General features: G+C 37.1%; 1 long non-coding RNA gene across 1 annotated transcript in view; it reads right to left on the bottom strand.

Moving 5' to 3' along the window:
- The window catches only part of LOC101001140, a 30,119-nt gene extending 10,436 nt beyond the window's left edge, over positions 1-19,683 (bottom strand). The window contains exon 1 of the long non-coding RNA XR_160238.3: positions 19,649-19,683. This is a non-coding gene — a long non-coding RNA (uncharacterized LOC101001140). The remainder of the gene's footprint in view (positions 1-19,648) is intronic.
- Positions 19,684-27,631: the final 7,948 nt, after the last annotated feature.

Here is a 27,631-nt window from a genome sequence, read left to right as displayed (position 1 = left end):
AAGACAAACATCTCATGTCATCGGTTATTTGTGTGTGCTAAATATCAAAACAATTGAATTCATAGAGATAGATTGTAGAAAAATGTTTACCAGGAGCTAGTTAGGGTAATGCAGAAGCTGGGGGAGATGGAATGGTTAATGGGTACAAACAGTAGTTAGAAAGAATGAGCAAGACCTGGTATTTCATAATACAATAGGGGACTATAGTCAATAATCATTTAAATGTACATTTAAAAATGACTAAAAGAGTATAACTGAATTGTTTGTAACACAAAGGATAAATGCCTGAGGGGATGAATATCCAATTTTCCATGATATGATTACTATGCATTTCATGCCCGACCAAAATATCTCATGAACTCCATAAATATGTAGACCTTATATGTACTCACAAAAATTAAAAAAATACTAATACATGGTAAATATGGCAAAATTGTCAAATTTTAATGAGAAAGAAAGAAATTATCAAATATCTCAAGAAGAATTATTTTTCCCAAATGAGCGGAAATTAGGCATTGCACTTTATATTTTCCATATGCCATCTTACTTAGTTTTAATCCTCCCTACTGTAAAATGGTAAGATAAATCCTAGTATCTCCACCTGGTACTTGAGGAAATTGAAACTACAAAACTTTTAAGCAACACAAGTGATAGAGTTAGCAAGTTCACATTTTAACCTAGGCCCACCCAAAAACAAAATCAGCATGTCTTCAATGTGCCATTTAAGAAAGCAAAATGAAAGGACAGCTGCCAGAAGGTTGGATACAAAGTAGAACTCTAGTGCAACACAATTGTTATTGACGTGAACTGACAATGACCATGGAAACTAAATACTCATTACACAGACAAGGAAATAGGAACACTCTTTTCTCCCTCTTACCCCTGAGTGACTTTCCACTAAGGTGAGCCAAACTTGGGTTTTAACCAACCCACTCTCAGCAAATGAACAGCGCCCTAAAGTTAAAGAATCTCTCCTCTGTGTTCCCTGTAATAGATGCACCTAACCGACAGGTAAATATTCACAGCCTGCTCTACAACTAATAAAAGGATATATTCACCCTATTAAAACAAGTTAAAACATGACAGTGGAAATATATTTTAGCAAAACTATTTCTAAACTATTTTAAAGTGCCAAACCACTAGCTTCCTTTAATTTGGGCTTTCCCATGTTAACGTACAACATTCTTAGTGGTGGAAAACCTTCAGAGAAAGAACGAGAGAGAGAGAGAGAGAGAAGAAAAAAAACAAAGAATGTTCTAATGTCAACGAGCATGAAAAATATAGAATAAAACAAGCAAAAATATGAATATGCTTTGGTACAAAAGAGGATGACATATTTTATCCCTTCTGTCTCCCAAATCCACCAGACACAAGATACTGGCTTGAGGAGAAAACTCTTAGCATAGGATGCAAAACAGAGTATGCTAGTTATGTTGTGCTACCTATTGCTAACAGTGACATTGAAAGAGGCCTTTTTCCTGAGTTACTAGATTGAAATAAACATTCATTGTACAGAGGCCATTAATTTTAAAAAATCAGAATCCAATATATGTGCTGGGGGTTGAATCGTATCCCCCTTAAAGTTTGTATGTTGAAGTCCTAACTCCCATTACTTCAGAATGTGACCTTATTTGAAAATAGTCATTGCAGATGCAATTAGTTAAGATAAAATCATGCTGTGGTAGGGTGGGTCTCTAGTCCAACATAACTGATGTCCTAAAAAAGGGAGACTTGGACACAGGCACATAAACACAGGGAGAACACCATGTGAAGGTGAAGGCAGATCTGGGTGATACAGCAAAAACCAAAATGTTAAAGATTGCCAGCAACTTACTGGAAGCTAAGCTTGGGAGAAGCATGGAAAAGATTCTCACAGCCCTCAGAAGGAACCAGCTCTTTGGACATTTTGATTTCAGACTTTTAGCCTACAGAAATGTGAGATAATACATTTCTATTGTTTTGGCCACATCGTTTGTCATATTTTGTTACAGCAGCCCTGGAATATTAACACAGTACGTAATACACTATCTTTTGGGGAGAGATGGTTATACAAGATGTTAATATATTTAAACTATGGACCATAATACAGGCATAACTAATTTATCTGTTCTCTGGGTGGGAAAAAGACAAAATGAAGAGAAAAATGAAGACACCAGCAGCCATGTGTGCTGGGAAGCATTCTCAGGGGCTAGGCATTTCAAACCACTTCTAAAATCAGACTGTTTTGTGTTGGCACCATAACGTTAGTGAACAGCTCCATAATGCTTTTCAGGAGCCTACAGAAATATGTGAGATGATCAAAAACAAAACAAAGCAAGCCCCAGTTGATTACACAGCATCACAAAATTGAAATGAATACAATTTTAATAAAATATCTATATTTATAGCATAAGAAGTTGGTTAATTATGAAGCTAAAAGTGAAAATGGATTTATAGTATTCAAAAGTGAGATTGCATTTGATTCTACATGAATTCGCAAGATTATATGATAATTTTGGGGAAGTAAATGCCAAACAAATTAAATGGAACTCACTCATAGTTCAAATAGTAATTTCAGAAATAAAAAATATAACATTCTGTCAAAATGTTAGAGCATATAATTTATGATTATATTTAAATATGTATATATAAGATTATATGAAGGATCTTCCAAAGTGATATAGTTTGGATGTTTGTCCCCACCAAATATGTTGAAATGTGAACCCGAGTGTCGAAAGTGGGACCCAGTGAGAGGTGTTTGGGTCATTGGGACATGAAGGGCTTGTTGCCATCCTTTTGGCAATGAGTGAGTTCTCACTCTGTTAGGTCACACAAGAGCTGGCTGTTAAAGAGAGACTGGCATCTCCTTTTCTCTTGCTGTCTCTCAGTGTGACACATTGGTTCCCCCTTTACCTTCTGCCATGAGTAAAAGCTGTCTGAGGTTTCACCAGAATAGATATAGATGCTGGCACCATGCATGTATAGCCTGCAGAATCTTGAGCCAAAATAAATCTCTTTTATTTATAAGTATTCAGTCTCAGAAATTCCTTTAAAGCAACCCAAAATGGACTAACACAAAATGTGTAACACAAAAGGCTCTTAAAATGTAGCCACATAAGAGTATTCAGCAACAAAACTGTGTTACTGACGAAACTAATTTAAATCACTAACAATGTACTAATGTTTCATAAGGCAAATAAATTAAGTTGGCCTTCTCCATTCTCAGTTTCAATTAAAAATTTTTTCATTTTCTAGAGTTTCAGTGATTGAAAATATGTCATGAATTACTGCATTTTTCATCTGCAGTTGGTTGAATCCTTGGAGGCAGAAACTGCAGATAACAAGGGCCAATTATGGGACTTGAGCATCCACAAATTTGGGGATCTTCAGTGGTCCTGGAACAAATCCTTACATATATGGAGGGCTGACTACATTGGAAAACCAGAATGAATTTCCTTTAATTCATATAACATGGTTTGGCTCTGTGTCCCCACCTAATTCTCACCTTGAGTGTAATAATCCCCATGTGTCAGGGGAGGGACCCAGTGAGACGTAATAGAAGCATGGGGGCAGGTTTTTCCCATGCTGCTCTCCTAATAGTGAATACATCTCATGAGATTTAATGTTTTTGTAAAGGGGAGTTCCCCTGCGTATGCCCTCTTGTCTGCCACGTAAGACATGCCTTTGCTCTTCCTTCACTTTCCACCATTTTTGTGAGGCCTCCCCAGCCATATGGAACTGTGATTCTTTTAAACCTCTTTCTTTTATACGTTACCCAGTCTTGGGTATGTTTTTATTAGCAGCATGAGAACAGACTAATACATCATATAAGTGTTTTAATATTTTCAAGTAATAAATAAATAAATGACAAAACAGAGACAATTGTTATAAAGTTTAAAGGGAAAAAATTTCCATGGAATACATTTTTTTTAGTTTATTTAAAAAAGACAACTCCTCAATAATCTTTACAGATTTTGGATCAGAATAACAGGTAACTTAATAAGAAACTGAGATTTGTTCCTAGGGTTATTTTTTATAAAAAAATCAGTCTTTCTAAAGCTAGTAGAAAAGCCAAAAGACATTGTAAACTATTTCAGTTGAGTGAACTTCACATTCTTTGAATGTTTCTTGTCACTAATATTTTCATTAAATCAAATATTTTGATTTGGAGAATGTTGTTTTGTGTCTTTTTTTTCTGAAGTGTTTTCTTTGATTAAAACAATGCTGATATGAATGTTTTGATTTATTTGGTTTGTTGTTGATATTTGGATTGGCCCTCAACCTGCACTGCATCTTTCATTTGGAGAAGTTAGAAAAGTAAAACTGTTTCTGAGGCTTCTTTGAAGCTTGGACACTAGGAGTGAATTAATTACCTAATCAATCAGAGGATTTCACTCAAGATTGGAAGGCAGATATGCACAATCTCTTTGAAACTTTTTAACATTACTGCTGATTAGGAAGGTCCAGGAGGTAATAGGGTCCTTGAGAATCATGGGTGTCAAGAAAAACACGCCATTGACCGGATTCCCCTACTTTTAAAACAAGGGTTTAGAATTCCATTTTTTCAAGTTCCCAGTATTAAGTCCAGCATGACTTCAATGGTGACCACAAAGAAATAATGCTCAGTTTTAGAACTTGCACCAATACCTTCAGTCACTTTAGTACCTAAGTTATACCTAGTTGTAGTGAAATCTCATAATATTATGTTGCCTCAGCATCTGTTTTAAATGCAAGTTTATTTAGCTTTCTTGTAACAGAGACAGGACTCAGTCAACCTTGACAAAGTTTTCAGTTCTACACTACACTCAAATCGCTTGAGCAGGTTGCCAGAGATAGGAACTTAGAGGCATCTCTCCTGCTGGTGGACTGGGCTTCCCAATTTCCCACCACTTCCTTTTAATGGATCATTCAGACCATGCATTCAAACTTAAGGCGACTTACACCCCATCCCCAATCTAGACTGCTAGTTGCCCCACACTCTCTCTCCTTTTGCCTTTGCTCCCTGACCTTTGTGTATGTGGTTTTTAGGCATGAAGTGTACCCTGTAAGGTCCACAGGTACTGAAAACTCTTAATCTTACATGGAACCTCAGATACTCAGGTTCAATACTTTAATTTGACCCAGAATTAAAACTATATGATCCTCTCTTAACATTAACAACTCAGTACAATATCTGAGGTTCAAAAATGATGACTCAGATTACAGTGAGATGTACTAAACCAGAAAATTTAGCTGCTGATAGCTGACTGTAAAGATCACCTTATTCAAGACACTTATTTAGGAATGGAAGCATAGATAGTACAAGATTCTTGGTTCAAGGTTAAAAATATATTTATTCTTCAAAACCAAACTAGAATCTGATTTCATTATATTGGTTCTACAATTAATATTGTCTCTTATGGTCAGTGGTCTCTGTTCAATTATTCAGGAAAATCTGTTCATGGATGGACCTTGGCAATTAGGTGCATATAATACTATTTGACAGCACAATCCCGTTTCTAGAATCAGGAGTGTAATTCAGTAAATATGAACCTATGAAAACAGAACTACCACATAGACAACTTGGAACAAGGGCAAATTATGTCCGCCCTGTACTACACAAGCCCTTCTATGACCCAGTTTGGGCTCTCTTTATTACAAAGCCATCTTATTGTTCCCCAGGGCATATTTTTGAGTATCTCTCACCTAAAACTCAGTACCTGAACTCCCCAGGGGGAAGAGAAAATTGCACACCTCCCTTGTCAAGTCTAAGTTCCTCCCTAGTGCTCATTTCCTCCCCAGGACAGTATGCTTTCCTAGACGACTGGACTTGAGAATTCCAACACACTTTGTGGAAAACCATGTTCTCTGCATACAGAGGCTGGATCTGCCTTAGGCTTCATGAACATAATGTATGTGAACATATGAATTCTATGTCACTACATTTGTCCATGTGTGAGTTATTCCGTATAAAAATAACAGCAGGCATGAGTCTTAAATTGTAGATTGTGGAATAGAATTCAGAAATCCCAGTTGGTTCTTCTTTATGGTCTCTCAGACAGCATGAATCCACATATAACACAGCATCTTTGCTCTTAATATCCTTTGATCAAATGCTTGTTTGACCAGCACAAACAAAATGTATTTGCCAAGAAGCAATAAATATAATCAGAAAAAGTGCAGTCTAAATCCATATTTACAAAAGAAACATTTCTAAGTGGGATCTTGATATACAGACATAATGAATGAAGAGTCTCTTATATCATTTGGTAGCATAGTTTAGTTCATCGGAGTCAGGGTGTCTGGAGAGTCAACATCCCAGATTGGGAACATCGCTTGAACATTTCATAATTGAAAGCCCATTAAAGTGATTATCTGAACACTATAAACTTGCCTGCTCTGGAGGTAAATTCAAGCCTCAACCTCAAAAATCTCAAGCCAACTTTATAAGCTTGGAGTGGTAAGGCACTCTGGTTTTTTAATCATCAAGATGTTAAAAACCCTTGGTGTCCAGAATCAGCTGTTGCATATTCAAACCTTGAACTTTTGAAGAAGGAGAGACATTGCAAAAGGACAATCAGGCCAAAAGGAAAAGAAGCAGTCACAAGACTGAGAAAGCAAAAAGAAAAAAGTCTTGAAACATTGGTAATGGTGAAGTCCTCCCAGTTTTGTGAATGATAGTTCTGCTTTCACATAGACCTTATAGTCTGCATTATTAGCAAATTCCAGTCATTCTTATCTTCTTACTTAGTGACTATGTTCTATGTGACTCTGCCAAGGTTGCCATAGCAAAGTACCAAAGATTGAGGGACATAAACAACAGAAGTTTATTTTCTCAAGTTCTGGTGGCTGCAGGTCTGAGCTCAAGGTGTTAGCAGGATTATTCCCTTCTGAAGTCTCTCCCCTTGGCTTGTAAATGGCCTCCTCTCTGTGTTTTCACAGTCTTTCCTCTCTAATATGTGTCTCTGTCCTAATTTTCTCCCCTCATAAAAACATCAGTCATACGGAGCAGGGCCCACCTTAATGACCTCATTGTTAATATAACTTTACCTCTTTGAAGACCCTATCTCCAAAGACAGTCACTTTCTGAAGTACTGAGGGTTAGGACTATAAAACATAAATTTGGGGAAATACAATAAAATCCCTAACATGTTACTTACTCTAGCTGTACCTTTCTCTTTGTAATATCTCTCGGAATTTTCACCCTCTCTTAGGGCAAATATATTGAAATTAAAAATAATCCTTACATTGAAATTAGTATTCTGGTGTATCTTCTCCTGGTTTTGGCAATATAAAAAAATTAAAACTCTTTATAATATTATATAAGCTCTACTGTGTCCCATAATTTTCCCATCAAAAATGAATTATGAGATTATTAAATGTATGAAATATTACTCAGGAAAATAGAGTATAATGAATATGTACAATCCACTGCATGAAATAAATGAATAACATTTTAATTATCCCTTATTTTGACCATTCAGGAGATGCACAGTATTTTCTGCCTTTACAAATAATAACATAATGAAGACACCTAGAAAGAAGTATTTGTGGGTACATTTCATCAGCCCATAGAATAAACTCACAGAACTTAAAGTATAATAAATTCCAGAACTTAAAATAGAATAAATAAGTTATTTATTATATTTTGATATAAAAGGATCCTTCTAAAATTAGAGCTTTCAGAGTAAAAGGCAAATTACTGTTTCTAAGTCTATGAATATTTCAGAGGTATTTAAGTCTGCCAAATTACTGTTCAGAAGGAAGTTACTCATTACAGATCACACTACAGTAAATCATCAGTAACAAAAAATGAATTGCCTAATATTTTTCATAATTATATGCAAATTTAGTGCTTGTTGTCATTCAAACTGACTTCAAGTTGATCAAATAATTTATTGCATTTACTTTTTATCTCCTTAAACTTTTAATCAATTTTTCCATTGACATATTTGTGCATATCTAATTGTTCTGAGAAAATTTACCATAAAGATCAACTTAAAATGGATTATGGTGGCTTGTCCACACTACCATTTTAGTAAAGAAAATTTGCCTATTTGAATTACCCATATTTTATCTTCCAGTAAAGCACATCATTGAATGTTTGGTACAAGTTCTATAATGAAAATTTTAACTTTGATTTTGTAATTTATTTATTATACTTTAAGTTCTGGAATACATGTGCAGAACATGCAGGTTTATTATATAGGTATACACGTGCCATGGTGGTTTGCTGCACCCATCAACCCATCATCTATATTAGGTATTTCTCTAATGCTATCCCTCCCCTAGCCACCTATCCCTCGACAGGCCCTGGTGTGTGATGCTCCCCTCCCTGTGTCCATGTATTCTCGTTGTTCAGCTCTCACTTATGAGTGAGAACATGTGCTGTTTGGTTTTCTGTTCTTGTGATAGTTTGCTGAGAATGATGGTTTCCAACTTCATCCATGTCCCTGCAAGGAACATGAACTCATCCTTTTTTATGGCTGCATAGTATTCCATGGTGTATATGTGCCACGTTTTCTTTATCTAGTCTGTAATTTGTCAAATTTCCTAAATGTACAAAGTATTTTTTTTGTATTTGTGTACATAAAAAGAACACAAAATTTGAGACAGTTCAGTCAAGTCATTGTCTCCCTGATTTGCTTTATGTATTTTAGCAGAAAAAGAAATATAATTTGGTCATTTAATTTCTTGTTTTATATCAGGATACTATTTAGAAATACAAAGAAATGAAGTTACTTTTCTTGGCATTCTGTTAATTGATTGTAGGACCATGATACAATTGGCACAGAAAAAGTCTTTTATGAGATAATCATGGTGGCATATCATCAGGGCAAGGGAAACAGTATATTCAGATAGCTAAAAGAACTACGAACACACTATATACTGAAGGAAAAAAAATGTTGTGTTTCATGAATAGGTGGCGGTAATACGTGTGTGAAAGTGTTGGTGAACTCAAGGCAGTTATGGAGAGAGATGATGGTTTTTAATGTTGGATGAGCTGTCACTTAGAATGAAGAAGCTTATGCTAAAGGGCTGCATAGCTGCCGACAATAGTACTGCTAGCAATCAGTTAAAATGAAAAGGAAGGTAGAAATTTGTTCTTTATAAAAGGATTCTTCTAAAATTAGAGCTTTCAAAAGAACAGTGTGAAGAATTCTTCATGATTTAATGTAACACCTTTCATTTGAAGAATTCAAATTGTAGCTATAGCATAGTCTTTCAGAAATGTAGTACATCTTATTGTATATAGTAACAGTCCATAGAATTAACTAAAATCAGCACATGTGGCTATTAATATCTCCTGAAGTTCATTGATTCTCAGTTCATAGTCAAAATTTGATTGTGTTTTATCCTGGTTTTATGGAAAATAACACAAATATGTTATTTATTATAGCATATTAAAAAATAGAAATTGTGCCAAAGGAAAATTTATAATATTATTACATGCATACCACTTTTTGTAATTACTAAAATCTTAAGGACATGTTCTGACAACTTTTTATTAAATCTAAGGATATTGACTTAATTGGAGATAAGGCAATTATATTAACTTCAAAGGAAGCATATAAAACTAGCTTTTGTAAAATAAACATTTGAAGCATGTTTTTAATCATGATATATTATTATAAATCACACACATAGAGCTGAGATCATGCCACTGCACTTCTTCGTGGGTGATGCAGGCAGACTCTCTCTCAAAAAATAAATAAATTATGTACATAAGTAATAAGATAAAAAAGGATAATATTGAATCTGACTCCAAAATAACTATTGCAAAAATAATGTGCTGTAAATATTAAATTATTTCATTTGTCCTCTCCTAGTCCATGTTCCCTTGAGCATTTCACTTGCAAAACTGAGCCATGAGTCTAAATATTTCATTGTAAGAGGGAGAAAATAATGGACCCCTTTGGCAAACATACTACTGAAATAAAAACACTCAATCTAAAAATACACACATGTGGTAGATAGAAGACTTTCTAAATTTCTTTGAAATCTCACGAATCAAGCTTGGAAGTTGCATGTCATGTCTGTATAGCTATATTTCTTAGTATGGATAAGGTGACACTTCTACAATGACATTAAAAATAGTTTTGCAGGTGGGGCACAGTGGCTCGTACCTGTAATCCCAGCACTTTGGGAGGCTGAGAATGGTGGATCACTTGAGGTCAGGAGTTCAAGACTAGTCTGCCCAACATGGTGAAACCCCGTCTCTACTAAAAATACAAAAATTAACCATGCATGGTGGCGGGTGCCTGTAATCTCAGCTACTCGGGAAGCTAAGGCATGAGAATTTCTTGAACTCGGAAGGCAGAAGTTGCAGTAAGACAAGATGACACCACCACATTCTAGCCTGGACAAGAGAGTGAGACTCAGTCTCAAAAAATAATAAATAAATAAATAAATAATAAAATACAAATAATTTTGCAGAATGAACTTTCTATTGATTGAAAATTATAGAGTTGACAGTTATATTGTAACAGAAATCTAACAAGTCATTTTAATCTTTTGATTAATATTAGGAGATACCTTTCTTAAACATAGCTATTACAATCTATAGTAAAGATCTTATTCAGTTGAATAAATGTTTAAAACAGTTAGTTGATATTGATGAGTTTATTGTAGTACTACTATTTAAATTTTGTTTTTTAAATTAAATGTTCTTTACTTATTGTGGCAGAAGGAGACAATAATTTGGTAAGATAAAAAGTCAAAAATTTCATTCGAACGTGGGGACAATTACTACTCAATTATTCTTTTAATATCAATTGCAAAGCCTTTCTAAGCCAACCATGTGTTTTGAGCTTTATCCTAGTATCCTCTTCACTTAAAATTTCATGGAAACACTATAATCATGGAAATTTGTAGCTAAGCAGAAACCATTCAGATAAGAAATAAAAGTCCTGAAAGAGTAAAGAACTTGTTCAAATAAAAGAAGAGAGAGAAGGTAAATTTGTTTGCTCTCAAGAAATTAGTTTCATTAGTCAGTTCAGGATTTAACACAAGTTGCAAGGGCCATGGTGGAAACTGAGTTTAATGTTGAATGAAATGATAGAAATCGAATCATAATTTAGGGGAGTAAAAATGTAAATTGGATTGAGTTTTTAAAAATTGAATTTTCTTTTTCTGCATTGTTAACTCCTTCTACTCCTCCACCTCCTTTTCCTCTTCCTTCTCCTCTTCTTTTTCTTGCTCCTGCTTTTTATGATAAGAGCAACCAGATAATGTTTTAGGTTTTGCTTAGTACTAGTATTATTTAATACTCATATATTTTATATACTTCATCAATGTATTGTCTTGCATTTTTCTTTGGACAAAGGCTTTTTAATAACAATTTCAGTTTAGTTAATAGGTATAGAACTATTCAGACATTCTATTTTTTATGTCAGTTTTACTATGTTGTATTTTTCCAAAAAAAATTATCCATATCAAAATCTAAGTTTGTTGGAATAGAGTTTTTCATAAATATTTGCATATTGTAATACCTTTTATTATTCCTGATAATAAATAAGCATTTTCTTCTTAATCAGTCTTGCTAGGGGGTTATCAATTTCTTAATCTAAACATTTTTATCTATTCTCTACTTATTTAATTTCTCATATCTTTATAATATATTTCCTTCTATTTACTCTGTATATAAATTGCCTATCTTTTTCTAGTTGCTTAAGATGGAAAATTATATCACTGATGTTAACCTTTCTTATTTTCTTAAAATATTTACAGCTATGTATTTCCCTTTAAGCACAATGTTACCTGCGTTTCACAAATGTTGATGAGTGTTGTTATCATTATAATGAGATTCTAAATGGTTTTCTTGTGATTTCTTTTTTTATTCTATTAATTATTTTTTCCAAACATTTGAACTATTCTGTCTAGTTTAATGTTATAGTATCAAACTTAATTTAATGGTTGTGAATAAATATTCTTATCTGACTTCGATTTTTGACATTTCTTGAGATTTATTTTGGGCCGGCATATATTCTGTCTTGGTGAACGTTTAATATGCAACTGAAAATAATGCATTTTCTGAAGTTTCATAACTGTGACATATTGTTCAGTGTTCTACAAATGTCAATTAGGAAAAGGTCATTTATAGTGTCTTTTAGATCCTATGTATCTTTACTGGTCTTGTGTCTAACTAATCTATCAGTCAGTGATAATTCAATATTAAAACCTATAATTGTCCATTTTTTCCTTTACTTTTTCTGCTTTTGTTTTATATACTGTCATGCATCAGTTAACCACAAAAATACAGTATGAGCAATGCGTTTTTAGGTGATTTTGTCATTCTGTGAACATCATAGAGTGCACTTACACAAGTCTATAGCCTACTACACACTAAGCCTAGATAGTATGCCTTTTGTTCCTTGGCTACAAATCTCAGCGGGCTTCTGTGCTGAATACCGTAGGCAATTGTAACACAATGTTAAAAATTTGTGCATCTAAACATAAGTAAACAGAGAAAAGGTATGGTAAAAATAACGTATAAAAGATAACAAACTGGTACACTTGTATAAGGCACTTACCTTGAATGGAGCTTGCACGACTGGAAGTTGCTCTGGATGAGTCAATGAAGCACTAGTGAGTGAATATGAAGTCCGAACACATCACTGCAGTCTACTGTAGACCAGATAAACATTGTACACTTCAGCTACATGAAACTTATCAAAAATATTTTTCTTTCTTCAATCATGAATTCAACTTAGTTACTACAACACTTTTACTTCATAAAGTAGGTATATTCACTTCAGCACCACTACAGGCACATGAGTAATGCATTGCACTGCATTACAATGGCTATACATTTTTTAGCTCCATTAGAATGCTGTGGGACCACCATTATATATGCAAAACAGAAACAACATTATGCAGCACATGGCTGTATTTTGAAGCTCTGTTAATTAAGTATGCAAACATTTATGATTGTTATGTCTTAATGAAATGTTGCACTTTATTTCAGGTAATGTTTATTGTCTTGGAGCGCACTTTGATATTACAGTATTCACACAATTTACATTTTCACATTTTAGAGAGTATATCTTTTTCCATCTTTTATGTTTTAGTCTATTTGTGCCCTATATTAAATATACATATCTTTAAAGAGGATATTTACTGCAAATATCCTGAACCTAAAACAAAGTTTAAAAAAAAAAAAAAAAGAGTTGTTTGGGTCTTGCTTGTTTTAGGCTACCTGTTTCTTTATGTTAAATACACATATCTTTTAAAGAGGATGTTTGGATCTTGATTATTTCATTAAATCTGACAATATAACCACAGCGAATGTAATAATTGGTATAGTTGGGGTTACATTTGTCAATTTTCTAATATCCATTAGCTAATTTTCTGTAATTTTGTTTTAATTTCTTCTGATTTTGCTTTGCTGTTCTTCTTTTTCTGCCTTCTTCTGGGTTATGTTAATTTCTCAGTGTTACATTTTACTTCTACCGTTGAATTTTTGGCTATGGCATTTTGTGAATAATAGTGCTTACTGTAAGGATTACAATAGGCATCTTTCACTTACTGCAAGCTACTTAGGGTCAATATGGCACCATTTAATTTGAAGTGTGAGAAGCTTGAAATGATATTGTATGTAAGATATATGTATAAGATCCTGTATCTATTCTGTGTATTGCTCTTACAGTGGGTAGTTAGATATGAGCAGGGTAGGAGAGCCTCTTCCCCTGTGCCAAACAGGAATGTCAGGGGACCATCAAGTGAAGGTCAGGGAGGTGTTACACTGTTTCTCTAAAATGATAATTGGTTATAGCCAGTGCCAGGGAAAGGCAGTCTCCCAATAAATAGAAACACCTGAGACTGGTGATCAGAACCTTCCCGATAAGATCCCAGAAGCTGGGTGACAGGGCTCAAACATGCACACTAAGAGCCAAAATGGTGGAGTTTAACTGATATATGTCTTTCTAGGGATATTTGGCTGGTAAGGGAAGGACACCTCAAGTGAGCATGCATGCAACTCCGATAAACATGCTGTGCCTGCTCACCTCCCAAATGCCGGCAGGCCCCTGCACATGCAGACACCCCACCGCTAGGGAAGAATCAAGGGAGAAGGGACTCAAGAACCAGGAAGCAGGTCAACATATCAAACTCAAGTCAAAAGGACAAACCACATACTTGATCCCTTCAGTCGCCCACTAGGCCCTCTTCCAAGGGTACTTTACTTTCTTTCATTCCTGTTCTAAAGCTTTCTAACAAACTTTCACTCCTGCTCGAAAACTTGTCCGTATCTCTCCGTCTGTCTTATACCTCCTTGGTTGAATTCTTTCTTCTGAGGTGGCAAGAATTGGGGTTGCTGTCAACCCATATGGATTTACTGCTGGTGACATACTTTGGTGCCATGACATAGATATGTTTTGCTGGGAACGTGTTTTGGTACCATGTGACTCAGATACCTTCCACTGCTAACATACTTTGGTGCCGTGTGTCTCAAATACATTTGGCCGTTAACATATTTTGTTTCTGTGACTTTGACACAGTCTTCAATGGTAAGAGATCTTTATTCCTCAGTTGCTTCGGCGGGAGGCATTCAACACCCATACACAGTTTTCTTCTCCCCTTCTTTCTCCTGCTTACTAACAAACCCTCAGAACAATTCCTCTTGGCCATAAGCGACTCTGCTCACACTCACCCACAAGGCTGATCTCTCAGCTCACCCTGACTGGCAACTTGCAGAGGTGGGAATAACCTTGGGGTCTACACTGAGTAGATCTGAGACAGGCCCTCCTGGACAGGAGGCTTATGAGAGTGGTAGGGCTAAAGCCTAAAACCATGCAGTGTCTTGGGTTTCCTCTGCTTTTTCAACTAAAATCAGCTCTTTCCAAAAACCCAAACAGCATATTCTCCTGTTTTCTCTGCCTGTATTCTGAAATGACCTTGCACACCCACAGAACTATCTGCTTTGGAGGCAAGTCTGCCTCTTTGCTTTAACTTCACATGCCACGTGAATTCTTAAACACACACTCCCTGTTATTTGTGCACCCATGGCTCTTGCTGCATTTGTTTGGCAGCAAAGACACAGGCTGCCTTGCAGAAATCCCCTGAGATTTATACTCGTGTTTACCCTACCAGCTCAGATGACCACAAACCCTTCCCTTGTCTGCTGACACATTTCCAGGACAGCCACTACTTGGAACTCCAGCTCTCCCAGTTCCTTATGACTTACCATATACTTTCTGTTCCTATTATACCTCAGAGTCGAGTTTTCAGTGACTTTTGAAGCAGTTTGTCTAACTGCATAGGGCCTCACTCTGATCCTTTAAGGATCCCACCTACTTACTTTTTTTGAGTTAGCACCCATTTGGAAGGAGGGAGAATTCTTCTTTTGCCAATTGTGAGTTCTTCCACCAAGCTCCAAGTCTTCCAGAGGTTCTTCATTTATATCAAGAGGGAAAACAAACATTGCCCTCTTGAATTCAAGGGCTGCTATATATTCAAGGCTTTCCATGATTATTCCTCTTGCTTCCTACCACTTCCTTCTGTATCCTCCATTTCTCTAATTACTTCTGCATTCTTCACAACATGCATCAAGACCCTCAAGGTCATATTTGAAGGGAGAGTGGAGGAAAGTCCAGTCCCCTTTGGGCAGTTAGGTGAAAAAGAGGCTTCTCCTCTACTGAAAGAACATGGAAAATGGAAATCTGAGAAAAGAGAGTATCTTTTTTTTTTTTTCTAGAATATTCCAAGCAAGTGTCACTACAAGGTCATGGAAATAAGGATGTAGGCTGGCCCAAGGCCACAGGTACAAGAGACCCACAGGACAGAGATGAACTGTGGTCCCAGGCTAACAGATTACCATTAGAACAAAGATAAGTGAAAGGTTAGGGGTACATATTCTTAAGTGGTTAATTGTGATGACATGGGACCAAATGTACACAGTTTTACCAGTTCATCCCTAAGGATATTGGGGGACACCCCATTCAAGATAATAGGAAAGTAGAGGGAAGACATTGTTATTCCTTTTTTTTTCTCTCTCTCTCTTTTCTGTTCTCTCTTCACAGATGGGTAATTATGTCTTCATACTATAGGACATGCCCCACGGATGCATCCCCCAAAAGTGGGAAAAGTTTGATTTCCCCAAACCTTAAAACAAAAAACTAGGTTTCCTTTGTAATATTGTTTGGCCTAAGTGTTAACTGGGAGGAAATTACAAAAGTCAGTTGTGGAACCCAGTGACCCTATGCAGGAGGTCCTCAGATTAGCCTTCTCAGTCTTGTATAACCAAGAGTAGAGTAAGGAGAACAGGGTTAAGAAAAAGGAAAAATGCAGGAACAAAAGGCAGGATCAAGTATTGGCTACTTTACAAGCTCTCAAGCTCCCTCCAGGTTGTCCTAAGGACACTCCTCCAGGTAATTGCCATTGGTGTTGGAAGCCAGGCCACTGGAAGGTAAACTACTCCAATGAGATAAATAGGAAAAAGATCCACATGGCTTGTCCTCTCTGCCACAAGCTCAACCACTGAAATGGAACTTCCCCGAGGGCTTAAGGGCCCCAGGACAGAATCCCAACCCCTGGTGACCTTGACCTGAAAAGGCTCTCTGCTGTAGCAGTCTCCCAGTTCAGACACTGTCATCAACAGAACAAGGACAATTATGGAGGCAGAAAGTAAAATTATAATTTTCCCTTTTGGCTTCAAGGGATGACTACTCTGTGCTAATCTTTGAGCAACTCTCCTCCAAATTCTGTCAGGTAATGAGGCAAATTGCACCTCCTCCCTCCAAAAGAAACAATTCACCCCTCTTCGGGGCAAAAATGTATTTACCAAGATAGGTACCTGCTTAATATTTACTCAACTTCTGAATTCATCTTTCCCTATAGTAGCTCTATTTCTGTTGTGAAAGCTACCTAAAGCTTCAGCCAATAACTTCAGTCTGGACTATCCTACCTCAGGGGTTTAGAAATAGCCCATACTTATTCAGACAAGTCTTAGTAAAAATTTAACTGAGCAATCTGTTGAGGGTGGATGACTTCTATAGTATGTAAGTAACCTCCTCATTTGCTCCTCCTTTACAGAACTCACCCAGTAACAAGCAGTACAAAGCTTAACTTTCTAACAGAAAGAAAATGACTTGTCTCATTCAAACTTTATAAAAATAAAGAGGTATTTCTGGTAAGGAAGGTTATAAAGAAAATAGATTTTATATAAGAAAGAATCTTGTATGGTAAAATCTTGTCCTAAAGTAAAGTGACTGGTGGTTTAAATAGAGGAATGTCTAGGACAAGTCAGAAAGTCCAAGCATGTTGTTCATGGTCTGTGCAATTCATGAAAAGATTTATAAGAGGGAATTTATGAAATAATATACAATTCTAAAGGATATTAGGCCTACTTAATGCTTCCTAAACTGCTCATATGACTCTAAACTGTACAATATCTCTGCTTTAAAGCTAGGCAAGTCCAGGAGACATATACAGTGTTAGCCGTGACCCCTAGCTATGCTGGAAAGAGTCAGGCCTTATCTTCATTTCTGTCTGATGTCCTGTGCTCCAAACCTCATACATAGTTAGAATCACTTACCAAGTTTTTTAATAAAAGTAAAAGTTGCTAAGAATTAAGACTACTTAATTATTTAGTACTTGAGACTTGAGACTACTAGAAAAATAGTTTTACTGTTTTTCATGTACTTGAGACTACTGAAAAGAGTTTTACATGCAAGACAGGTAAGGAAAGTAGAATATGCTTTTGGTAAAAGATTATAAGAAAGCATGGGAATGTAGTTTGTTGCCTCTTTTAGAGGGTTAAGTTGTTTAAAGTTAGATTAGATAAAGCTAGAAGTTTAAGTTGTGGAATGTTTATGAAAAATTAATCATGTAAAAGAAATTGTGTGAGTGAACATATTAGCTAAAATTAAAAGGATATTATTCAGTTTGTCTGTAAATTAAATATTGGAATAAAAACACAACACAGTTTTCTTAGAGTATTGTTCTGCTCTTTAACAGAAAATTGTACAGGGTTATAAAATGTTCATGAGAATCTTACCTTACAGTCAGGCTGATTAAAATGGAACAGATTTGCCTATTAAGGTCTTATTGAGTTGGGTTTGACATCAATAGCACACTAATCAATAGCACACTAATGCAAAGGTAACATTTGGATTTCTTTGGACTATATTTTTATAAATGTGTTATTGGTACGTGTGTTCCAAAATTATGCAAAACTCCTATAACTCTGACATAAGTTAATATATGTTATCAGGAATAATTATAATTACTATGTTAAATTATTGTGTACCACCAAGGTAACAAATTTCCTTGTCAATTATGACTTTGACTGTGTCTGCCCTAAGACGTTTTGTCATCCATGAACTTTAGTTGTCTTGTTTTGATTATTTTTAGAAGGTGGTTTTATAAACAGCTATAGTACTCTAACAGGTATTCTAAAACACAGGTTTTCATAACTTCAAGATTGTGTCATTAGAATAGAGATATGGAGAGCTAAAATGTTCATAAGTATCAAGCAGAACATGGACTAAATGAATAGAAGACTAAAATAATTCTTTTATGAATTTTTGCTTAAAATGTTGTTAATCCTTCATTTGTTTTTAAAAGATAAGAAAACTTATCTTTTGAGCTATTTACAGCTTTTAAAAATTGAGTAAATAAATTATACTACTATCAACATAATTTGGAGCATAGTTTTTTTTTCTCCCTCCCTGATTTCTCCTGAATTTGAAAACTATTTGTGAATATTCTTAACTCATGGCAATACAGTTATTTGCATAAATGCAATATGAATCTGTTTTCTTTTGCAACAGGACACAATTAGAGACACTGCTTGTTTTATCAAGGCTTTGACTGAAATAATGTGCTTTTTTTAAGGAATCAAATTTGACTTATAGAGACAATAAAACCCCTTGGGAAAACTGGCCTCGTACCTTGTCTACACAGTCCCTGTACAGGGTTCCTGACATCTGGTAAGCAAAAAATTTCACTTTCTGGAAAATGATTAATCTTGGTGTATTTCATGTAAATAATCTGGCCAAGTATAATAAGACTAGAACTTATTTTGCAAACAAATAAGTCCTATCATGATTTATTTTTCATAAAAATAAGATCTAGAGAGAGAAAAATTATGTTTTAAGAACTATGGTACACTGTTCTTAAGTTCTAGTCTCATCAGTTGTTTTTGAGTTTTTGTCTGCAATTTAGACTAACCCTACTTATTCCAGTGAACCAACTAGTGATCTCCGGCTGCAGCTCAGAAGAAACAAAAGGGATGGGTAATGAAAAAATCTGGATCAGTATTGCAATTCTTGGCACATACTGGAATTGGCTAGCACCCCCACACACCCAATTCTTAGCAGTTATGACTATAGCCACCAGCTACCTGGGTGTGTCACCTGTCATCACCCCCTTATTTCACTTTAACATTCTGCTAAATCTAATAACCTGATTTGTCTTCTCTTGCCTTCAGGCCATCAAGCTCTAGATGATCATTAGTGAGGGATACTGAGCTCTCAATATTTAAGAGTCACCCTCCTGCAGGAAACCCCTAGACTGCCCATCAGTGAGACATGACACAGGTGAAATCCTGCCCATGTCTCCCTTGGACCTGGCTGGATACTGCTTTCACTGTCCCACAGAGCAAACCCTTCCCTGACAACTAGCAAGAGGCCAAGACCCACAGAACCACCCTTGCCCCTCTGTGAGAAGGAAGCAGTTACAGAAAACTGACCTTCATCCATTTTTCTCCAAAGAATTGTGGTCTTGGACTGTTGAGGGGGAAATTGTTACAGTAGGTAGCTAGTCACACACAAGCAGGGTAGGAGAGCACTCCCTCTCTAGGAATGTTAGACATCCATCAGATGATGGTCAGGTGGTTAGTAAATCGTCTCTCTAAATAACAATGGTCACATCCAGAGCCAGGTAAAGGCAGTCTCCCAAGAAACAGAAACACCTGAAACTGGTGATAAGCAGCTTCCCAGTAAGATCTCAGGAGTTGAGTGAGTGGGCGTGAGCATGTGCACTAAGAGGTAAAATGGTAGAGTTTAACTGGTATATTACCACCAGTGGACATTCGGCTGGTAAGGGGAGAACACCTCAATTGAGCAAGTGTACAGATCCAGTAATCTCGCTGTGCATGCTCCCCTCCCAAGTGCTGGCAGTTCACTGCATGTGACAGGCCACCCCAAGGGAAGAATCAGGAGAGAAGGGATGCAAGATCCTGGAAGTATGCTAAGTCCAAAGGTCAAACTGTGCACCTTCTCTCTCACGTCACCCACTTGTCCCTCTTCCAAGTGTACTTTACTTCCTTACATTCCTGTTCTAAAGACTTGTAGTAAACTTTCACTCTTGCTCTAAAAATTGCTCTGGTATCTCCTGCCTCTTCGGTCAATTTGTTTTTCCTGAAGAGGAAAAAAATAAGGTTGCTGCAGACCCATATGAATTCAGTAACATTATTGGTGCCATACATTTTAAATCCACTTATAAATTTTATAATTCAACCTTATATTTTTTGCATTAAATTGCCAATTTTCTTTTAAAGAAATTAAAAGAAAAAATACAGTTCCTTCATGTAACCTAGAGCTCTTATTTCTGGTCATCTTTATTCCTTCCTGTGAATCTCTGTCTCTATCTACAGTCATTTCACTTTATTCTGAAGAACTTCTTTTAGTACTTCTTATAGTACAGAACTTGAGAAATATATCTTTTCAGCTTTCCTTTACCTAAAATATATATTTATTTAACCAAGTAAGTTATTTTGACTCGATGTAGCATGCTGATTTAAAATTTTTGTTTTTGTGTTAAGGAATTTAAAGATAAGATTCATTTTCTTATTATTTTCATTTTTTTACTGTGACATTAGCAATTATTTATATCTTTGTTCCTTTTTAAAATTTTATATATTCTCCCATTTACTGTTTCCAATACTTTTTGTCTTTTTTCCCCCTAAGAGGGAAAAGATGTACAAATGAGGTCTCATCCTTGCCATTCTCCTTTTCAAGGGCCAAACTCCATCCAGGATTCGCTCATTTTTGTCTAGTCTCCAGTATCTTCAAACTTTTTTTTAACTCTATTTGTTCAAAGCTTATTTATTATTTTTTTAATTTATCTACTTACTTATATATTGGAGATGGGTTTTAACTCTGCTGCCAAAGCTGGAATTCAGTTTAGTTTATTTATTATCTGTCTAATGGATAGTCTGATACAAGTTACTCTACAATTTCTGGAATCAGAACTACTATTACGTGGTTGCTTTTGCAATGATGTTCAGAAATATCTTCTAGAAAATCTGGATACATAGTGGAAATGTGGACAAAGTCTTTATTCATAGAGGTTTTTAGTAACTATGTCAGTCTGTTTTCATCCCTATAAAGGAATGCCTGAGACTGGGTAATTTATAAAGAAAAGAGGTTTATTGGCTCATGATTCTGCAGGTTGTATGTGAAACATAGTGCCAATATCTGCTTCTGGTGAGGGCCTCAGGAAGCTTACAACTGATGGAAGGCAAATGAGGAGCAGGTATATCACATGATGAGAGAGAGGAAGAGAGAGGAGAAGGAGCCAGGCTCTTTTATACAAGCAGATCTCACTTGAACTCAAAATGAAAGCTTACATATTACTTCAAGGATGGCACCAAACCATTCACGAGGGATTTGTTCCCATGACCCAAACACCTTCCACAGGCCCCACCACTAACTTTGGAGGTTACATTTCAACATGAGATTTAGAGAGGACAAAATATACCAGCCATATGATTCCACTTCTGGGACCCCAAATGTCATGTTCATCTCACATTGTCAAATACAATCATCCCTTCCCAGTAGTCTTTAAAAGCCTCAACTCATTCCAACATCACTCAAAAGTCCAAAATTCAAAGTCTCATTGGGGACTCAAGGCAAGTTTCTTTCACCGATGAGGCTGTAAAATAAAAAATAAAAAAAGAAATTAAGTATTTACCTCTGAGATGCAATGGTGGTGCAGGAATTGAGTAAGCATTGTCACGCCAAAAGGGAGAAGTCAGCCAAAAGAAAAGGGCAACAGGCCCCACACATTTCTGAAACCCAGCAGAGCAGTCATTAAATCTTTAAAGCTCCAAAATTATCTTCCTTAACTCTGTGACCCCCATCCTGGGTGCATTGTTGCAAGGGGTGGACTCCCAAGGCGTTAGGCATTTTCGCCCCTGTGGCTTTGCAGGGTGAAGCACCTGTAGTTGCTCTCACAGGTTGGAGTCCAGTGCCTGTGGCTTCTCTAGGCACAAATGAAAGTTTCCAGTGTCTCTATTATTCTTAGGTCTATGCGACAGCAGCCCCCATCCCATTGTTCCAGGCAGTGCCTTGGTAGAGACTTTGCATGGGCTCCAGTTCCACCTTTATCCTTGGGATTTCCCTAGTACAGACTTTCTACAGGGGTATTGCCTCTGTGGCAAGTTTCTGTCTTGGCACCCAGGCTTTTCAATACATCCTCTGAATGCTAGGTGGAACCTTCCAAGCCTCCTTCATTCTTGCATTCTGTTGTGCCTGCAGACTTAACACCACATGGAAGCCACCAAGGCTTATGGTTTGCACCCTCTAGGGCATTGGCTCAGCCTTTTGAGTCAGGCAGGAGCTGAAGCAGCAGGGATACAGAGAACCATGTTCCAAAGTTGTGAAGGTTAGCAAGTCCCTGGCCCTGGCCCAGGAAGCCATTCTGTCCTGCTAGGCCTTAGGGCCTGTGATGGGAGGAGGCTGACCCAGAGACTTCTGAAATGCCTTTGAGGCCTTTTTCCTATTGTCTTGACTATTAGCAATTGACTCCCATTTAGTCACACAAACCTCTCTAGCAAGTGGTTGCTCCATGCCCTTCTTGTATTCCTCTCCTGAAAATGTTTTCCCCCTTTCTACCATATGGCCAAGCCAGGCTGCAGATTTTCCAAGCTATTAATGCTCTGCTTCCCTTTTAATTACAAGTTCCAATTTTAAGGTATTTCCTTGCTCCTGTATTTGATCATAGGCTGTTAGAAGCAGCTACAGCACACCTTGAATGATTTGCTGTTTATAAACTTTTCCACCTTTTACCCTAGGTCATCACTCTTAAGTTTACCTTCCTACAAACCCCTAAGCCATGGACACAATGCAGCCAAATTCTTTGCTAGGGCATAACATGGGTGATCTTTACTCCAGTTCCCAATGACTTCTTCATTTTCATCTGAAACCTTTTGAGCCTGGCCTTCACTGTCCATATTTCTACTAACATTTTGGTCACTATTATTCAGTCTCTGAGAAGTTCTAAACTTTCTCTCATCTTCCTGCTTTCCTCTGAGCCCTCCAATATTCCAACCTCTGCATGTCACCCAGTTTTAAAGCTGTTTCTGCAACTTCAGGAATCTTTATAGCAATGTCTCACTCTTCAGTACCAATTTTCTGTGTTCGTTTATTTGCCTTGCTCTAAAGTAATACCTGAGACTTGGTAATTAATTCATTAAAAAAAGAGGTTTAATTGGCTCATGATTCTGCAGGCTGTACATTAAGCATAGTGCCAGCATCTGCTTCTGGTGAGCTTGCAATCATGATGGAAGGCAAAGGGGAAGCAGGTGTATCATATGGCAAGAGAGTGGGCAAGAGGAAAGAGGTGGAGCTACCAGTCTCTATTAAACAACCATGTCTCAAATGAACTCACAGAGAGAGAACTCACTCACTGCTGTGAGGACAGCACCAAGCCATCCATGAGGGATCCATCCCCATGATGCAAACACCTCCTACCAGGCTCCACCTTCAGCATGAGAGGCCACATTTCAACAAAAGATTTGGAGTTGGGGGACTGTCATGCGCGTCCATGTGAAGAGACCACCAAACAGGCTTTGTGTGAGCAACATGGCTGTTTATTTCACCTGGGTGCAGGCGAGCTGAGTCCGAAAGGAGACTCAGCGAAAGGAGATAAGCGTGGGGCCGTTTTATAGGATTTGGGTAGGTAAAGGAAAATTACAGTCAAAGGGGGGTTGTTCTCTGGTGGGCAGGAGTGGGAGTCACAAGGTGCTCAGTGGGGGAGATTTTTGAGCCAGGATGAGCCAGGAAAAGGAATTTCACAAGATAATATCATCGCTTAAGGCAAGGACCGGCCATTTTAACTTCTTTTGTGGTGGAATGTCATCAGTTAAGGCGGGGCAGGGCATTTTCACTTCTTTTGTGATTCTTCAGTTACTTCAGGCCATCTGGGCTTATACGTGCAAGTCACAGGGGATGCGATGGCTTGGCTTGGGCTCAGAGGCCTGACAGGGACAAAATATCCAAACCATATCAGTTACAAATGCATTGTTTCTGCAGGGGAATAAAATGGTGTGGGTCAAGGCTTTTAAAGCATGTTTTGTGAAAGAACACGAGAGATGTTTCTGATTAGGTTTGGTAGCTCTACTACTGGGCTCATCCTTTGCCTCAAAATATAAAATGTTTTTCTATTTTAATTAAAAGTTACCAATATTGCTACCCTTGGCTGATGTAAGGACATGAATATTTATTTATTTATTTATTTATTTATCTCACACTGTCGCCCAGGCTGGAGTACAGTGGCATGATCTCAGTTCACTGCAAGCTCTGCCTCCCGGGTTCACACCATTCTCCTGCCTCAGCCTTCTGAGTAGCTGGGACTACAGGAACCTACCACCAAGCCCAGCTAATTTTTTGTTTTAAATTTTTTTTTTGTATTTTTAGTAGAGACGGGGTTTCACCGTGTTAGCCAGGATGATTTCGATCTCCTGACCTCGTGATCCACCCGCCTTGGCCCCCCAAAGTGCTGGGATTACAGGTGTGAGCCACCATGCTCAGATTCCCGGCCAGGACATCAGTATTTAAATGCTACAGGTTCAGGAAGGAACGACTTGGTATATTTCAGGGACTCTGACTTAATCAGAAACTTAGAGTTTGAATAAGAAATTTGTTCACTGGGCCGGGCAAGGTGGCACACACCTGTAATCCCAGAACTTTGGGAGGCCGAGGTGAGTAGATCACGAGGTCAAGAGATTGAGACCATCCTGGTCAACATGGTGAAACCCTGTCTCTACTAAACAAACAAAAATTAGCTGGGCATGGTGATGCACACCTGTGGTACCAGCTACTTAGGAGACTGAGGCAGGAGAATCACTTGAACCCAGGAGGTGGAGTTTACAGTGAGCCGAGATAGCGGCACTGCACTTAAACCTGGTGACAGAGAGAGACTCCATCAGAAGAAGAAGGAGAAGGAGAAGAAGAAAAGAAAGAAAGAAAGGAATCTGTTTATTGCTAGCTCTATAAGCTCATAAAACTTCTGAAATCTTTTCGAGCCTTTCATGTATCACCTATAAAGAGGAAAAGTAACATTCATGGTATAATTTTGAAAGGAAGAGTCAATCCCAAAATATAATTGGCGGTCTATAATTGCACATGCCCCTATTGCCAGCATATACCATGATATCTTCTGAGCCCACCTTAAGACATGTAAAAAAGTTTTGGCCTGGTGCAGTGGCTCACACCTGTAATCCCAGCACTTTGGGAGGCCAAGGTGGGTGGAGCACAAGGTCAGGAGTTTGAGACTAGCCTTGCCAATATGGTGAAACCCTGTTTCTACTAAAAATACAAAAATTAGCCAGGCGTGGTGGCGTGTGCCTGTAGTCCCAGCTACGTGGGAGGCTGAGGCAGGAGAATTGTTTGAACCCAGGAGGCAGAGGTTGCAGTGAGCCGAGATCATGCCACTGCACTCCAGCCTGGGCAACACAGGGAGACTCCATCTCAAAAACAAATAAATAAATAAAATAAAAAATTTAAAGTTTTTAAAAGTAATATGATAAATTCCAAAGTGGTTTGACAAGCAGTGCACTGTTTGTTGTCTTCTTGGCAAATGTTTTATCAGCTGGGTGGGCTTAATCCTAGCCAGTTGCTGAGGGAAGCAGAAAACAAAGTCCAACTCCCAGATTTGGAAATTGTCAAGTGCCAGGCAGGGTGTCAATGTCTACAGCTTGGAGAGATGGGTAATGAGGGATAATTTGAAAAAAGAAAAGCCTAGGCTGAAAATGGTTATTGAAAATAATTCAAAATGTAGTAAACATGTAGCTTGATGACAAGGATTTGTTCAATATAATTTTCAATGCTCTTAAACAATGTAATTTTAAATCAAAGAAAAACGTTAGCAGAGAAAATACTTTCAAAATTAGATTTCATATGTTATTAATTGGTATCAAAATCAGTGGGGATATATCCTAAAATAACCCCATTATTTTTCTTTGGTGAAAAGTAAACTCTAATGAATTAGCAAAAAAAAGAAAATCTGGATATGAGATATGCTTAGGATGTGACACAGCTGTGGAACACAAATGAAAGTTGAATTTTCAAAAAATTATAAAATGAAGCAACGATGATTCAGGACTACATATAATTATTTGGTAAATTTGCTAGGAACAAAATGCATTAACATATTAGTGTTCCACATTATTTTATATATGTTAAATGCTCACTGGACAAAGAGCACAACAATGAGACTTGTGTGTCTTGTGTTTTGTTGTTGTTGTTAATGTAATAATTATTTGAACCATGTATAAAGATTTTATGTAATCTTAAAAGAAATTTAGCTTAAACTTACTAGTTTAAAATAGCCAAAAGTCAGGAAAAGTCTGATACTCTTCATTTGAAAACGTTTTTAATATAATTGTGAAATGTTTAATTGAAAACAAAGGAAATCTATAAAAATCAGTGTCTCAATAAATTATAACTATATGAGGATGACATACATTCCTGTAGTGATTACAGTGCAATATTCAAGCCTTACAAGACAACTTTAAATGCAGAAGAAGGTCTTGGAGCATTTGACAAATGAAAAAATGTATGAATGAGTGAAGTATATATGGTTTCTTTGTGGTAGGATTGTAAGTGCTTTATTATTGGAAAATTATTTTTTATCTACTTCTCTGTACTGTATTTCTACTTTTTCACTTTCGGCCACAAGAAAGAAACTGTAAATATTGCTCTAAATGTGAAACTTTCAGATATTAAATCCTAAATTGAAGACATACCAATCTGGGTATGAGAGATACAGAATTTCCTTGTGGTACAAACACGTAAGAGGAGAGAAGAGTAGCATGGGGGAGATGAATGAATTGAGAAAGAAAAGAAATAGGAATCAAGTTTTATTCCACAACCCTGGAATAAAACCTGCAGCAATAGAGGGAGGCAAAGAAACGAGACTCTTGGAAAAGCCTGCTCTGTTGTCTGAGGGATGTTAGATTCAAAGTAAGTTCATGCTGGCCGGTTGCAGTGGTTCATGCCTGTAATCCCAGCACTTTGGGAGGCCGAGGAGGGCGGACCACGAGGTCAGGAGTTCGAGACCAGCCTGGCCAACATAATGAAACCCTGTCTCCACTAAAAATACAAAAACTAACTGGGCATGGTGGTGCATTTCTGTAGTCCCAGCTACTCAAGAGGCTGAGGAAGGAGAACTGCTTGAACCCGGGAGCCAGGGTTTGCAGTGAGCCAAGATCAGCCTGGGTGACAGAGCAAGACTCTGTCAAAAAAAAAAAAGAAAAGTAAGTCGATGCCTCACCACTACTTATGCTCGTTTCATGCTCATTTTGGGAATTGTTTGGATTAATGGCCTGAGAGGTGTGTTCCACACCAGAAAATACATGGTCGTAAACAATCCTCCCTCCCTTCTCACATGGCTCACTGGTAGTGGAGAATCTTCACTTTGATTATGTTGGTAAATTGAGAGAGTAGAA

The sequence above is a fragment of the Papio anubis genome, chromosome 4 (genome assembly GCF_008728515.1).
Source record: "Papio anubis isolate 15944 chromosome 4, Panubis1.0, whole genome shotgun sequence".
NCBI lineage: Eukaryota > Metazoa > Chordata > Mammalia > Primates > Cercopithecidae > Papio > Papio anubis.
This window is presented reverse-complemented; position numbering and strand designations above follow the sequence as displayed.